Source organism: Hydra viridissima, unplaced genomic scaffold (assembly GCF_058129835.1).
Source record: "Hydra viridissima isolate aposymbiotic clone 2 unplaced genomic scaffold, HvirCarnegie_v1 scaffold_16, whole genome shotgun sequence".
Lineage (NCBI taxonomy): Eukaryota > Metazoa > Cnidaria > Hydrozoa > Anthoathecata > Hydridae > Hydra > Hydra viridissima.
The window spans coordinates 6,097,085-6,113,890 of NW_028324315.1; the positions used below are offsets into that span (position 1 = coordinate 6,097,085).

The following is a 16,806-nucleotide window of genomic DNA, read 5'->3' on the forward strand; positions in this document are numbered from 1 at the left end:
AATGCTATACGCTTTAATCAATAAGCAACTTATTTACAATTTATTTGTAAAAGTTAATTAACAGTTTTAAGTCGCAATTAAAAATACAAAACAAACACATATAATGTTAACAAAACAAAATAAAGAATCTTCAAACATAAAGCAACACAAAGATTATTTGAGTTTTGATGATAATTAAAATTTATTTTCTGAAAATAACTCACTTGAGTATGGAATCGCCCTTATACAGTTGTTGATGTCGTGAATAACGTCTTCAAGATGCAATTAGCGTAGGTGTTAAAGTATGTAAAGTGTTAAATGTGTGTGGGTGTTAATGTAAGTAGTTGTTAAGCATTTACGATCTTAATGTATTCAATGTGTAAAAATGACGCATTTGTAAAACTGTAAAAAAAGGGGAGTATGGTTTGTAAAATGTATGATTCGCAGTCAGATGTAAAAAATATTATCAATCAAAAAGAAAAAGAGACTCTTTAGTGTCTTAGGGAAAGTCTGATAATTCCCCACACTATTTGATGGCGACCCTGCCAGGACGAACGAAACCTACTTGTTAGTAAAGAATTGACCAAGAGCGAACTTACCTGAGAGAAATCAACATGATAAGAATAAACATTAAAAGCATAGAACGCAACATGATTAATGGCGACAAACCAAGCATAATCTTGGCGCTGGACAAAATAACAAATTTATTGGGAAGGTTTGAAATGGCAAAGGATGAGCTGACCAGAAAAATGCTTGACGCCGGCGAAAACATCGATTCGGTAGAAGAATGGCTTTCGAGAACAGTAATGGAAGTAGAGGCAGCGATTGAAATTAAAAACAAAATGGTGGAGAAGTTGGATTTGATAAACAAAAACTAATGAGTCAGAAAATTCGAGTATGGTAAACATATCATGGAACAACAGTTAATAGTTCAGAAAGGAGCAGAACAAGCCTTATTGAGGAAACATCAAAGCGAAGAAGAACGGTATCTAAAGAAACTAAAAATGAAAGTAGCATTGGGTAAATCTTTTGGAAACGAAAGCGAAGCTACTCAGCAAACCGTCAAGCTTCAAAAGTATACAATCACAACGTTTAATGGCGATTATAAAGACTGGTTACGATTTTGGAATCAATTTACCGTAGAAGTCGACAACTCAAACATATCGAACATCAGCAAATTCAACTACTTACTGGAACTCGTCGAAGGAAAGCTCAGAGAGGACATACTTGGTTTACCACATTCATTGGAGGGATATGATGAAGCAAATTGCATACTACAAGAAATTTACGGAAAATATGTTTGGGTTCACAAAGCATTGATTAAAGATTTGGAAGGATTGACGGCTTTACACAGCACACATAAGATCAGAGAAGTTCACGACTTTTACAATAAATTTGCGAGAACTGTACAAACATTGAAAACTATACAGAAACTGCAAACGGCTCAATCATTCGTGTACTCATTGATGGATAAACTTGGACCAGTTTGTGAAATACTCACACAAAACGATGATGGATGGGAAGAATGGGAACTGTAGCAACTTGTCAAAAAGTTGAAAAAATACATTGAAAGGAATCCGTTGAACTCAACTTTTAACTCAAGCGACGAACAAACAAAGGGCGATAAAAAGAACGCAAAAGTGCAATCAAGGTCCAATGAGCATCGAAGCACTGCATTCTAACAATGCAATGGCGGAATTTATAACAAAGAAACCATGGCAAGTAGTGGTAAGCATGGATGCATCTACAGTGGGTTACAAAATCACAAAAGCGAAGATTATACGAAAGTGCTAGCTGTTACAAGACGCAGAGAGTTTTTAACAAGCAAAAGATTATTCACTCTACTTATTGCAACTGACTACGTTCTTCATCGATGCACGAGCCTAGTGATCCACCGTTAAAAGTTGTCACGTATTTAAGTTTATGCCGTTTTGTTTGTTTTTGCATTTTGGCAAAGCAAACAGCTGGATAGCAGGAAACGAAAGAAGGTTGTTTGAATAAAACAAAAACGTTCGCACGCGAGGCCGTAGCTTGTTTTTACAGGCTACATTATAAAAGGCTACGACCTCGTTGCAAACATACGTTTCCCCACGCGCTTCGAAACTTTTCACAGTGGGTTTTGAAAGCGATTGGTAATGATCCTTACGCAGGTTCACCTACGGAAACCTTGTTACGACTTTTACTTCCTCTAAATGATCAAGTTTGAGCAACTTCTCGGACTCCAGCAACAACGGTGAAATCGCGCAGATGCCGATCCGGAGATCTCACTAAACCATTCAATCGGTAGTAGCAACGGGCGGTGTGTACAAAGGGCAAGGAACTTAATTAACGCTGGCTGATGACTGGCGCTTACTAGGAATTCCTCGTTCATGATAAATAACTGCAAGGATCAATCCCCATCAAGTCGAACTTTCAAAAGATTACCCAAACCATTCGGTTAAGGTTAAGACTCGCTGAATTTGACAGTGTAGCGCGTGTGCGGCCCAGAACATCTAAGGGCATCACAGACCTGTTATTGCCTTCCTGATTTTGGTTAAACACCAACAGTCCCTCTAAGATGTCAAACACGGTGCGAAAACCGCTTGACTATTTAGCCGGTTAAGTTCTCGTTCGTTAATGGAATTCTCCAGGCAAATCACTCCACCAACTGAGAACGCCCATATACCACCACCTATAGAATCAAGATAGATAGAACCTTTCACCGAATCTCCAGATAGAACCTTTCACCGAACTTTGCATGGAGTTAATCATCTTGCCACGAATACCACTGCGAGAATCGGAAAGATATTTTCGTTAGCCATCGCCCTCCCTCTTGACAAACAAACATCGGGCTATTCTCATAGCCGTCATCCTTGCAGCAAGTTTCTTTTCTGATATACAAATCGTCAACCATGGTACCAGTTATGCAGGTTCAAGTCAACGTATTCACCTCAAAAGATGTCCACGTATAACTCTCCCACTGCAGTCACTTGCGATAATTTGTAGTGATCTTGCAATCCTACCCACCTTCAGCTCTCTGAGCTTCCGGAGGGTCCAACTCGTGATCGTCCCAATCGCCCCTATAGCAATTCCAACGACTTCGATCCTTTTGGCAACGGTGTTGAATGAACCCTTGATTTCTTGAGCCCATCTTTTGTCGCGCTTGAGTGGCTCGTATTTAGCAACCTTCCCATCCTCGCGCGAGCCTAGATAATCCACCAACTGCTCGTATAGATACGTAATGTCGATGTCGACAGTTATGACACTGCCATCTCATACAACGATGTCGGGTTTGTAGTGCCTGCCATTAGCGAAACACGTTCTCTCGCGCCAAAGTCGCCTGCTTGGCTCGCCGCTGAGCCTGAGCTCTTTGGCGAGTTTATCGCAAAGCAAGTTATGACGCCAGGAGAATGCATCCCCACTTGTATGGCATCCAGCCAAGATGTGACAATCATTTTCTGATGTTGTTCCGCTCCTCCGACATTTTTTTAGACCCTGGTTAGGCATGTCTCGGGTCTGGTTGATCTTCGTAGGTATGGAGCCAAACATGGCCTTCCAAATTAGAATCTTGTTGCCTGACTTCAAGTTTGTATCCATCATCCAGGCTCGGCTGACCGAGTTAGATACTGCGATAGTCATCAGAGCGGAGCCGTTTATAATTTTACCAAGGTTATCCGCCCTTCTAACTTTGCTGCACTTCCTCGTAGCCGCCAGGTCTATCCCTTGTAGACCTGCTCTATTCCACAAGACTCTGTTTTTCTGTGCCAGCCCCTAACCCACCACTCGGACCACCCCGTCGTCTGATACCAATCGTTGAATAACAATGCCCTTTGAGAAGTCCAGGATACCCAGACTCGCCTTTAGATGCATCTATTGTCAAGAGCGTGCGGCAAAGCTGTCGCTCTTTGGCAAATAGCGGACAAAACGAAAAAAGCGCATGAGCGCCTCTTCGTTTTGCCGTATTCGTCCGTAAACCGACATGTGTTTAACATCGAAGCACAGCAGAGTCGTCGTAAACGCGAACGTTTGTGCAGCTCTCTGAGCTCATTCAGTTTGCCCGTCAGAGGCAATTCTAACAGGGAACAGGGACTAATTCTCGGTGAGGTGTCATCACGAAGCTCATAACGACAAGGAGCAATCGACCTGAATCACACTAGAAAAGAGAATCTATTCGATCTCTCGCCGCTAAACGTATTCTGGCAAGCCCATACAACGCACAACGCCAAATGTAGAGGACGAATGATACTTCCTCTGGACTCTCGAGTCACTTAAAGTTTAAGTTAAACCGCACGATACCAACGCATCGAGAACAGGCCGCCGAAAAACCACTGTGAAAAGTCTCGACAGCGACAAATAATTTTCGCTATTTAAAAATGTATTAACAACATTTTAACATAATTTAATATTACTCATATTCAGAAATATTAATGGTTAAGTACAATACTTTTGAATTTTATAAATATTTTTTTTTGTACTAATACTTCCTTAAATGGGTAGCATTTGTACCCATTTAGGGGAGCATTGGTACACAACGTGTTTACATTAATACATTTAAAAATTTCATCAAAAAAAACGTGCAAATTGATTGAAAATTAAAACAGATTTTAAAACCAACCAAATGTTTTGTAAACATTTCAAAAAAATGTAAATATGAAAAAGAAAAAAATGCACACAAAAAGTTATTTCATATTGTAAAAAAACCCCCAGAAGGGTTTGCTAATCCTAATCTACCCTCTGGTGCTCCATTTACAGAGTCTTTTTTAAAGCGAACTCAAGGAAACATAAAAACTGGTGGGAATGTGCTGATAGTTGCTCCAACTATGGCACAAAATATGATCATTTCTCAATGTTCTGCAGATACAGTTTTTACTAACTGTTTTATTCCCTTAGGAGCAATGGAGGAGTTTTATTTCCTTAGGAGCAATTGAGGAGTTTGCACTATAGTTAATACTCCCATTTCATCTATATTAAAAACACGGTTGGCTAGAATTTTATGTTTTCGCAATGCTTTTTCATACAGAAATTTACCATACAGTTAAACGTGATAAAACAAATAACAAATGCTTAAAACATAAAATATTTTCTGTAGAAGAATTGATTATAAACAATATTTGGCATCTGCATTCAAAAGCTAAAATTGATTTAAAAAAGCTAATACCAAAGTATTAGAATTCTATGTCCAGTCAGATACTACCTAATTAAACAAAATTTAATTCAACTCTGCTTCTGATTTATACATAGCTATTTAAATTTTGCAAATATTGTTTGGGGAAGTACCTCTAAAAGTAAGTTGCGAAATATTTACCATCGTCAGAAACACGCAATGTGTTTAATATGTTTTGAAAATCGTTTTTCTCATTCAAATATTTTATTTAAAAACGTTAAAGCACTCAACGTCTATGAACTTAATGTCATAACATTTTATGTTTTATGTTTCGTTGTAAAAGTGAACAACCATTGTTGATTTTTAAAGATCTTTTTACCCATAAAGCTTGAACCAAATATACTTTACCAAATAATAATTTATTACTTGAAACCTTTTGTCAAACAAAGTTTAATCAATTTTGAATAAACTATCAAGCACTGTATTTATGGAACAAAATTGTTGTTCCAAATTTTGATTTGTCAATTTCGTTTTCAGTTCTTTAAACTAAATTAAAAACTATATTTTTTCTACTGGAAACATATATAAAAATTTTTCAAATGAACAATTATTTTCACTCTGGAAAAATTGTAAAAGTATTTTCAGTTTTTGTTAATTCTACATTGTTACTAGTTATTTAATCAATTGTATTTTTATTTAATTATATTGTGAGGAGGGAGAAAAGTTAAAAGCAGCGAAAAGACGCACACACAGAGACTTATTCACCATGTCATATAAATAAAAGATAACACGATAAAACGTAATGAAGCAATAACAAAAAAACAACGATTTTGAAAAGATGTACACACAGAGACCTATTTACCTGTCAAGTAAATTAATGAAAAGTAGATATAGCAACGAAACAAATAATAATGGAGAACTATAAAAGCTCAAAAAAAGAGTTACGAAGGACTTCTTGTTAAACAAAAAAAGAGAGAAGGATTTCTGATTGAGTAAACAAAAAAGAGAGAGGAAAAAGGTCCTCTTCTTATATAAGCGAAAAAGAGAAGAAGTGAGAGTCTTAAGTAAGATTTTTTAGAAGAATTTTAGAGAAAGAGAGTTTTTATTAGTGAAGAGTTTGAAATTGTTGCTAAAACAAAAGGAGTAAAAGAAGTAAATAGAAGTAGAAGAAAAGTTGTTTGCAGAGAAGCAAACAGAAGTTTCGCCGCTATTAATAAAGAAAAAAAAAAGAAGAAAGATAGTTGTTTAAAGCTAGAAGAGCTAAAGAGGAGTTATTGATAAAAGCAGTCTTGAACACTACGATTAGCGTAAGAGAATATTATTTGTGTTATATAAAAGTTATAAATATAAAAGTGCTACCATTACACATTAATAGAGCAGTTGTTGAGTTTTATCATGTTAAAGAATATACTGAGGACGGCGAATATAAGTTTAGCCCTTTTAGATTAAACCTAGCCCTTTCCTAACCAAACTATTCCCAAACCTCTCCCTTTCCTAACCAAGTGCTCCCCAGACCACTAACCTCGATCCCAACCTCCACATACCTAATCCAGATAACCCAAAGTTTTTCCCTTTCCCTTACTTCCATTAACTAAACAATAACAAACATTAAATTAACATTAAAATAAATAAATTGTTACGAGAAAACGCCACCCTCACAATATATACACGTTTGATATACTTTATATGGGTCTGGCGACAAGATCTTCAGGATCTTTTTTCAGATACCATGTTTATATTATGTTATATTGTTATATTACGATTAATAATTGTAAACTAAAAAAAAAAAAAAAAAAGTTACAAGGATGCGCAAGACTATTGAAGAGGAGTAATTTGTTGTATTTACCGTAAAATGTTTTATTTTTAAAAAATTTCAAACTAAGTTATTGTTAAAGATATTAACAATATGTTTATTTAGTTTTTAGGCAAACAGCTTACCGTTGCCTGGAAGGTACATGCTGTAGCTGCACACCTGGAATTTTTTGTTAATCTGATCAGCCTCTCCCTTAGACAGTTTAATGACCAGAGATCCGAATCTTGCCATCCCAAGATGAAAAATGTAATAAATAAGTTTGCAGTCTCAAGCAGCAAACAAAAGGAAAGAAGCAAAAGAATTGGTGAAATCTTCAGTTCAAAGAATTTATTTGCCATTCAACATACTTCAAGCGGAAATTTAAACATAGGTAAAATCTTAAGTTAAAAAATTTTTTAAACTATTCAAAAAGACAATAAAAAAATGTATAACTAAACGATGTATTGATATTAATAATAATAACAATAATAATAATAATATTCACAATAATAATAATATTCATAATAATAATAATAATATTCATAATAATAATAATAATAATAATAATAATAATATTCATAATAATAATAATAATAATAATAATAATAATAATAATAATAATAATAATAAAATAATAATAAAAATATTACTATTATTGTTATTGTTATTATTATTATTTATATTATTACTATTATTATTATTACTATTATTATTATTACTATTATTATTATTACTATTATTACTATTATTATTACTATTATTACTATTATTATTACTATTATTATTACTATTGTTATTACTATTATTATTACTATTATTATTATTATTATTATTATTATTATTATTATTATTATTATTATTATTATTATTATTATTATTATTATTATTACTATTATTATTATTATTATTATTATTATTATTATTATTACTATTATTATTATTACTATTATTATTATTACTATTATTATTATTACTATTATTATTATTACTATTATTATTACTATTATTATTATCATTATTATTATTATTATTATTATTATTATTATTATTATTATTATTATTATTATTATTATTATTATTATTATTATTATTATTATTATTATTATTATTATTATTATTATTATTATTATTATTATTATTATTATTATTATTATTATTATTATTATTATTATTATTATTATTATTATTATTATTATTATTATTATTATTATTATTATTATTATTATTATTATTATTATTATTATTATTATTATTATCATTACTATTATTATTACTATTATTATTACTATTATTATTATTATTATTATTATTATTATTATTATTATTATTATTATTATTATTATTATTATTATTATTATTATTATTATTATTATTATTATTATTATTATTATTATTATTATTATTATTATTATTATTATTATTATTATTATCATTACTATTATTATTACTATTATTATTACTATTATTATTATTATTATTATTATTATTATTATTATTATTATTATTATTATTATTATTATTATTATTATTATTATTATTATTATTATTATTATTATTATTATTATTATTATTATTATTATTATTATTATTATTATTATTATTATTATTATTATTATTATTATTATTATTATTATTATTATTATTATTATTATTATTATTATTATTATTATTATTATTATTATTATTATTATTATTACTATTATTATTATTACTATTATTATTATTACTATTATTATTATAACTATTATTATTACTATTATTATTATTACTATTATTATTATCACTATTATTATTACTATTATTATTACTATTATTATTATTATTATTATTATTATTGTTATTATTATTACTATTATTATTATTACTATTATTATAATTACTAATATTATTACTATTATTATTACTATTATTATTACTATTATTATTATTATTATTATTATTATTAGTAGTAGTAGTAGTAGTAGTAGTAGTAGTAGTAGTAGTAGTAGTAGTAGTAGTAGTAGTAGTAGTAGTAGTAGTAGTAGTAGTAGTAGTAGTAGTAGTAGTAGTAGTAGTAGTAGTAGTAGTAGTAGTAGTAGTAGTAGTAGTAGTAGTAGTAGTAGTAGTAGTAGTAGTAGTAGTAGTAGTAGTAGTAGTAGTAGTAGTAGTAGTAGTAGTAGTAGTAGTAGTAGTAGTAGTAGTAGTAGTAGTAGTAGTAGTAGTAGTAGTAGTAGTAGTAGTAGTTATATCAAAATGAATGAATCAATGTATGGAAAACGTTTTAAAGCAAAGTTGTCGAAAAAAAATCGATCTTTAAAAACATTTAGAATTCATCAAAATAGGGTATAGAATTGTGTGGATTAAAGATGTTAAGCATTGAAAGAGTGTATGCACTTAATAATATTACCGATTGTTTACTATTTAACACACAACTCCTTAAAATTTGTCTTGGAAGTGAAAGCCTTTTTGTCAAAATGAAAACTGTTCAAATGAAAGATCTGAACAAGATACCATTAGTATTTCGCACACCTCTCGCGCACATAGAAACCAACATATAAAATAGCTTTAAACATAATAGTTGCTTTTAGAGGTTAATTTTATTGATTTTTAAATTTGACATTATCAGTAGCCTCATATGTTAGAAAACCAAGTCAATATTAAAATTAGCAGAAAAAATCGCGCGCAAAAAAAGTAAACGCGAAGTAAAATTAAGTTCGACTACTTTCATTTTAAAGAACATTAAAACATATCCACATCCTTCGAAACATGTGCACAATCCTTCGAAACATCATAATCTTTTAAAAAAAACTTTATACTAAGAAAATGAGAATAATATATAAAAAGACACCTTTTATATTTATAAAAACAATTGAAAGACCTCTCCAAAAAAAAGAAGTCCTGCAGATTCAGATCGTCAACTCCATATAATCTGAAGGTTTTCGCAGGAATGAATTAGTCCATACATACATTATACGATTACCTCACAATACAATCCACAAATGCACTAAAGATTATCTACTATTTACACTTAAGAGAAAAGTTAATAGAAAAAAATTTAAAAAAAGTAACCAAAAAAATAAATAAATAAAAATTACAAAAAAACCATCATTTAATTGTAATTCAGTTTGTCAATGCCATTATCAAATGTATTAGAAATGCTCTGAGCCCATCAATCTTCTTTATTGTTCTAACCATCACTGTAATTATCCTCATCATCATTATTTTCACCAAGTAAAATACAGCAAACAAACTGAATAACATGATCATCAATTTTATTAGAAATAGCCGAGTCATTCTAATAGTGTTTGCCAAATATAAATGCAATATCTCTTTCTACTTGCTGTCTAACTCTTCGACGTTTGGTGGCATATGAAGTAACCATACATGTTGTAACCACTACAATATAAAAAGTACGGAATAAACGAGTTATCGACACAAAATTTTGAATAAACACGTACGAAACAGTAAGTTATGGGCACAAAATAAGTTATACTACTGCACATGAGATGACGTTATATTTATAACTGATTATTCTGATTATTGACCAAAACTTTTCATCGTAAAGGAATCGTTCAATAAACGGAAAGATAGAGTGAATGATTTGTCATCACAAGTTGGAGCAGAACTTGTTTCAAACCGCAGACCTTTCAACAAGATTCTGGCTTTCGAAAAAGTTGCTCTACAATTTTCGGCAATTGAATAACTTAAAAAAATTTTTTTTTAAGTTTCAAAAAATCTTTTGTCGTTAATTAAGAGCAAGCATTTGAGACTTCTAATATTAAGAATTTTAGGATGATTATTTTACGAGCATGACTTTTAAATTAATGACTTGTAAATTAATGATTTGTAATTTTATGACTTGTAAATTAATGACTTGTAATTTAATGACTTTTAAATAAATGTCTTGTAAATTAATGACTTGTAAATTAATGACTTGTAAATTAATGACTTGTAAATTAATGACTTGTAAATTAATGACTTGTAAATAAATGTCTTGTAAATTAATGAACTAAAATCACGTCTAATCCATCAAAGTTTTCTGAAGATGCATCAATAAGATTCGCGTAAAATATTTAAACAAATTATTATGAAATGCATTAAGAAGAGATTACAAAATTCATTCTAAGAAAAGATAAAATATTAAAGAAAAGATAAAAAGTATTTAAAAAGATCAATAACTTTTTGAAATAACTATTTAAAAACAAATTGTACTTTAACAACTCTACAAAGCAACAAAATTAATTACACTAGTGGCCATAGGAATGGACACCCCTTCAAAATATATGAAAACTTCACTTTAGTGTGTTTTTTAAAAGAAAATAACCATATTTAAGCGGTTTTCTGTATTGATTATTACTTTTTGATGTGTTTAGATTAAAAAAAAACTAAAACTTTGATTAAAATTCACAATTTTAATATAAAAGTATAACAATTTAATGACAAAGTGGCAAATTATGGTAAATTTACGTTTTACAGCTTACAACACATGTTATTAAAAAAATGACTTATAAAAAAAACCTAATATTTTGTTGGATATCTATTATTTTTTATTACTGCCGCAATCCTACGAAACATTGAGTCCACTAAATTGCCCAAATCTTCAGTGCTGATCACGTGAAACCAGGATTTGATTATGGTCTCTATTAATTGTCGCTTGTTCCCAGGTTTTTCTTTCCTTACAAGTTTTTTCATTCGAGACCACAGGTTTTCTATCGGATTCAGGTCCGGACTGTTTCCAGGCCACTTCAAAATGTTTATATTTTTGGCTTTAAACCAATTTTTGACAGTTTTCGCGGTGTGGCATATAGAACTGTCCTGCTGGAACACACAGGTTTCTGTTTTGCCCTCAAACAAATCATCAATCGATGGGAGTAGGTTGGCTTCTAATATGTTTTCTTAATATATTTTAGCGTTTAAAATACCATCCACAATGTAGATACGACCCACAGCATCTCTGGTCATGCATCCCCACACCATTACACTTATGGGATGCTTCATTGTAACCAATGTGCACTCAGGTAAAAGATCTTCACCAGGCCTTCTTCTCACATAATTGATTCCATCACTTCCAAAAAGGAAATTTTGTTTCATTAGTCCAAATAACTCTTGCCCAGTCTTCCTTTGTCCACTCCTTGTGTTCTTTTGCCCAAATCAAACAATTCTTTCGTTGTTTTTAGTTTAAATATGGTTTTTTTCTGAGTCTTCTTGCTTTTAAACCATTTTCAAAATGCCTTCGGCGAATTGTTCTTGAACTAACCGAAACTCCGGCGGCCTCTAAATCATTTTTAATTTCAGCTGAAGTTGCTCTTCGGTTCTTAAGTGCAAGCCTCATTATCATCCTGTCATCGTTGGTAGTTGTCTTCTAAGTTTTTCCATTTTTTGGCATACTTTTGAAGGTATTGGTTGCTTTAAACCTTTTGCACACCTTCCTCACTCCAGATTTTGTTGCTCCATTTCCCAACTTTTTGGCGGTTTCCATGTACGAATAACCTTCTCCACGTAATGTAACAGCTTTGCATCGCTTTGTAGGTGACCAATATCCATTCGCCATTGTAAATAAAAGTACAATTTTAAAAAACATACTAAATCTTCAAGAGCACTGTCGACTTTTCAGCAGCAATTGTTGAAACTCAACTAAATGACTACAAAACAATGATCTTGTATTTATAGCTTAAAAGATTTATGCATAAAAATGTTAATTAATAACGTAATTAACTATTAGTCATTACAATAAATAGACCAATTTTAACAAAAGCACAAAAATGAGATATTCACCTTTTACTAGAGAAACCCATTAGCAGAGCAATTACTTATTTTTGACACCAATTAACAATAATAACCCATAGTTATGTTTAAAATTGATATAAACAATTAAAATTTTCGATTTCCTATAAGCCAAATAATAGATGACGTGGTTTGAATATTAAAATAATTAAATCCACCAAATGCATGATATGTCAACTTTTCTAAGAAAAATAATGAAAATTACAGGGGTGTCTATTCCTATGGCCACTAGTGTACAACATATTTACGTGGTGCTTTGTTATCAGAGTCGGAATGTCCATGGGGCTGATGGAGTAGTTACCCCAGGCCTGAGAAGAGGGATTTCGAAAAGAAATTATTTATGCAGCAACAAAAAATTATAGTTTTATATTTTTTTAACATTTTATTTTTGAGGTGCACATTTTTATTTTAAAAGCATTTTTAAAAATCATGTGACTGCCAGTAAATGAAAAAAATTTCGGTTAACCAGACGAGACTGTTTCAAGGTTTATTTAATTTAGACTAATAATATGCGTCGATTTGAATTGCGCGGGCATAAACAAAGTTATTAAACCTAACAAAGCGCGCGGCTTTCAGTATCAGACTAAGAATGAATTTTTTGTTCAGATGTTGAAATAATTTTAACGAATAGACATACTTTTAAAAACTTAATTAGGTTTTTTAGGGGGGTGGAATAGGAAAGGGGAGGAGGTGTTAATAGAAGTTGGTATCTTTGTACCTAGTCGTCTTAGAATTTTTATCATAGCCTTCTATTTCTTTTATAGAAGGGTTTTTCTGAAATTATTGGCGCTTTACTCAACGCCGTTAATGAATGTTCTCAAGCTTTTTTGTCTTGTTTGTTCTCGGTGATAACATATTTTTTTTCCGGTCTGCAACATTTGTTTATAAACAATATGATATGCTAAGTCTGGAAGTGATGTCTTCAAATTGTACTCATTTTTAGATATTTTGTAAAAGACAATGAAAGTAGGCCACTGGTATTTTTTTTTTCTAAAGTATTAATTTCGGAGATATTGGGTCCCAATATTTGGCCCGTTTTGAGAAAATTTTGCGCATGGAGTGCAATTGCTACTTTGAGGAGTAGTTTTAGCAACATTAATATGACAGAAACATTTCTTTTTAACTTTTTTACTAATCTGGGTAGATTTCTGCAGTAAAAGTAAAAATTCAACATGATTACATTTTTAGTAGTCTAGAAATCGTGGTCCGAAACCACAACATTTGAAATTTTACCCTAACTTTGAGCTCTAATATCTCTTAAGGCCAATACTTGCACGTAGTTTTTTTAGGTGTTTTTGAAATACACTGAGACATAGATTGATTTTTTGGAACAAAAACCATGTGTATGCAAGGACCTGGGAAGGAGTAACCTGCCAAAAATCACTTTTTGCGTTCAACGCATTTTGATAGATTACCCATAACAGCCGTGGCCTTAAGTCCACCATGAACAGTATAAGTTATTTATTTTCCTTAAATATGCATTTTCCAATATTTGAAAAAAAATCCATGTACTCGGGTGATAAAAAGCCTGCAGAAGTCCTAGAAGTAGCCTTATTTTGCCAACTTTTTAACTTAAAAAAATACCCTAGCAGCAGTAAAGATATACTTAGCAACGGCTACTTTACAGCCTTATTAATTAGTACTGCTGTTTAAAAGTTTAATGTAATACTTTTTATAAAGGAACTGTACAAGAGAACTTGAAAAAATACACAAAGCACTTAAAATAAAAACAAATAAAAACTATATATAAATAAATACAATGTTCTATATATATATATTTGTATTTATTTTACATATTAAACAGCACCTTTTATTTATTTCATTTGTAGATAGAACGAGATAATACTGCGGGGACGAAATGACTGCCGACTTAGTGTGATATTTTTGTTAATGACTACTTGGTACATAACATGGTTTACTTGAGTTACATAATTTTTTTCAGCAGTTTTCAGTAGAAGAATTAAAATTTGTCAGTAAAAACTGCATTTTTTTAATATTAGTCAATAAATAATTATCAATAAACAAAATATGTCAGAGAGCGAAAATAAAGTTAGCCCTTATGAGAAATGCATATATTTTAATAAAGAGATGACCTCTTGTGGTCCTTTTCAGCGTTGGAACAAAGATATTGGTTACCAATATCTTTGTTCAATTATTATTAAGTTCAAAACATGTAAGTTTTATTTGTTGGGAGTTTGATACTTAAACTTTATTTCTTTTGAAATAAAGTTTAAGTATCAAACTCCCAACAAATACTTTTGTCCCTCACAAATCGAAGATCGATATCGATAAAATCGAGTTCGTCTTCGTCAATGTTTAACTGTCTTCCTAATTTTTTCCAGTCGCTCGCAAGCTGTCCTGCAATTGTTTCGAATGAGTTTGTGCGTTTGATCGTGCAATTCGATTTGCTTGGCAAACGACGTTATTACCGCTTTCACCAAAGTCAGATGCGGATTTTTGTAATCAGAGGCGCAAAGCTCTCGATCTAGAGTGTAGTGTTCGACATCCATATTCTCATCGTTAAAATAGCAAACCGTTATTTTTCGTACAAAAGAGGAGGTTTCTGCCGAATGATGCGTGGAGCCGCGGGTTTCAAACGTTTTGACGTACTGGTACAAGTTCTCCTTCCAATCCTCGCTCAAGTAAATGTCAACATTTACTTGAGCGAGGATTGAAAGGAGAACTTGTACCAGTACGTCAAAACGTTTACTAAGTTGCTGAATTCATTTCAAAATGGAAAATTTCATTGAGTTTCCATTGAAATTTTCCATTTTGAAATGAATTCAGCAACTTAGTAAACATGGACAGCCATTTTTAATTTAAAGTATAAAATAATTTCATCAACTGAGTAAACATGGACAGCCATTTTTAATGTAAAGTATAAACTAGTTTTTAATATTTTACATACCCTAATGAAACAATGCAACTTTTTTAACGTCTAATTTAATTCCCTAATGAATGCTTTTTGACCATACTGCGCATTTTTTTTTAACGGCTAACTTTTAACGCAACAACGGCGTTAAAAAGTTGTAATTATTTAGCGCATGCGCAGATTTCATAGTTAATATACTTTTTTAATGACTAACATTTTTAACGCAACAATGGGATACTTATTTAACGCCTTAATGATACTTATTTAATGGCCTTAATGAGTATCCGTAAATTAAAGCATGCGCAAATACAACATTTTATCTACTTTTTTAACGGGCTACTTATTTAACGTGACACCGGCAACAACAATATCTCGTATGATAGCATCGGTAAAATCAACGGTTTTTTGTGGGTGACAGTGGCAATGTAGTTGCATGTAGCAGCCTTGCCCTTCATTTTTGTGTAGAATGACCGAATATTTTCGTTGTCCCCCTGTCTCATTTGGAGGAGTTCTTCCCTTCTGACACTAATGGCTACTGGGATAACAGCTAGTCTCTTCATTGCTTTAAGAAATGCCTCATCGTTTTCGTTGATTATCTTAGGGTTTTCTTTCAGGAGTTGGTTTCCAAGGTCGTCATCACAGGTGTACTGTCATCTCTTGTCTAATGTCTGTACATCTCTTGAACAATGTCCAGCGACTAATAAAATTTGCCTACTATTTCAGATATATCCTGGCCAATTTAGGAAAATCCATTTTTGGTGCCTTGTGCTTTGAGAAGGCTGAATGAATGTCAATTGAGTTTGGAGGATGGTGAAGTTGGTGGCTGTTAAATAGTGCAGTAGCAATTGCTTCACTGGGGCCTTCGATGATGACTTTGCATCCTGGAGCCTGGCAGGGTCAGCTTATTGTGGACATATTATGGAAGAGAAAAGATGACCAAAATCCTACCTTTTTGTTCATACGTTAACAACTCTAAACAAAAAAAATGTAACTAAACTACAATATCGGACTTTTACAATGATACCAGTGTGTCTTTGAAATTCTATTGGATACATGAAAAAACATAAACAAAAGTTTGTCGTAGTTTCAGATCATATATATTATCTTAAACAATGTTAGTTTCTTAAGATGAAATTACAGTAAATATAAACAACAACAATATAATAAAGATTATTACAAGAAATGATTTATGTCATATTTCTGCAAAGGCCAAGAACAATAATGGTACCTTTCAATGTAATGTTATTGCTACTAAATATTTAGACAATGTCTTTGATACTCCAGCTCCATCAATGCAGTTTCACATATCTTTGTTTT

At 31.2% G+C, this 16,806-nt stretch overlaps 1 pseudogene; it reads right to left on the reverse strand.

Moving 5' to 3' along the window:
• Window positions 1–1,739: 1,739 nt before the first annotated feature.
• LOC149877731 (5.8S ribosomal RNA) lies at window positions 1,740–1,885 on the reverse strand (annotated as a pseudogene).
• Window positions 1,886–16,806: the final 14,921 nt, after the last annotated feature.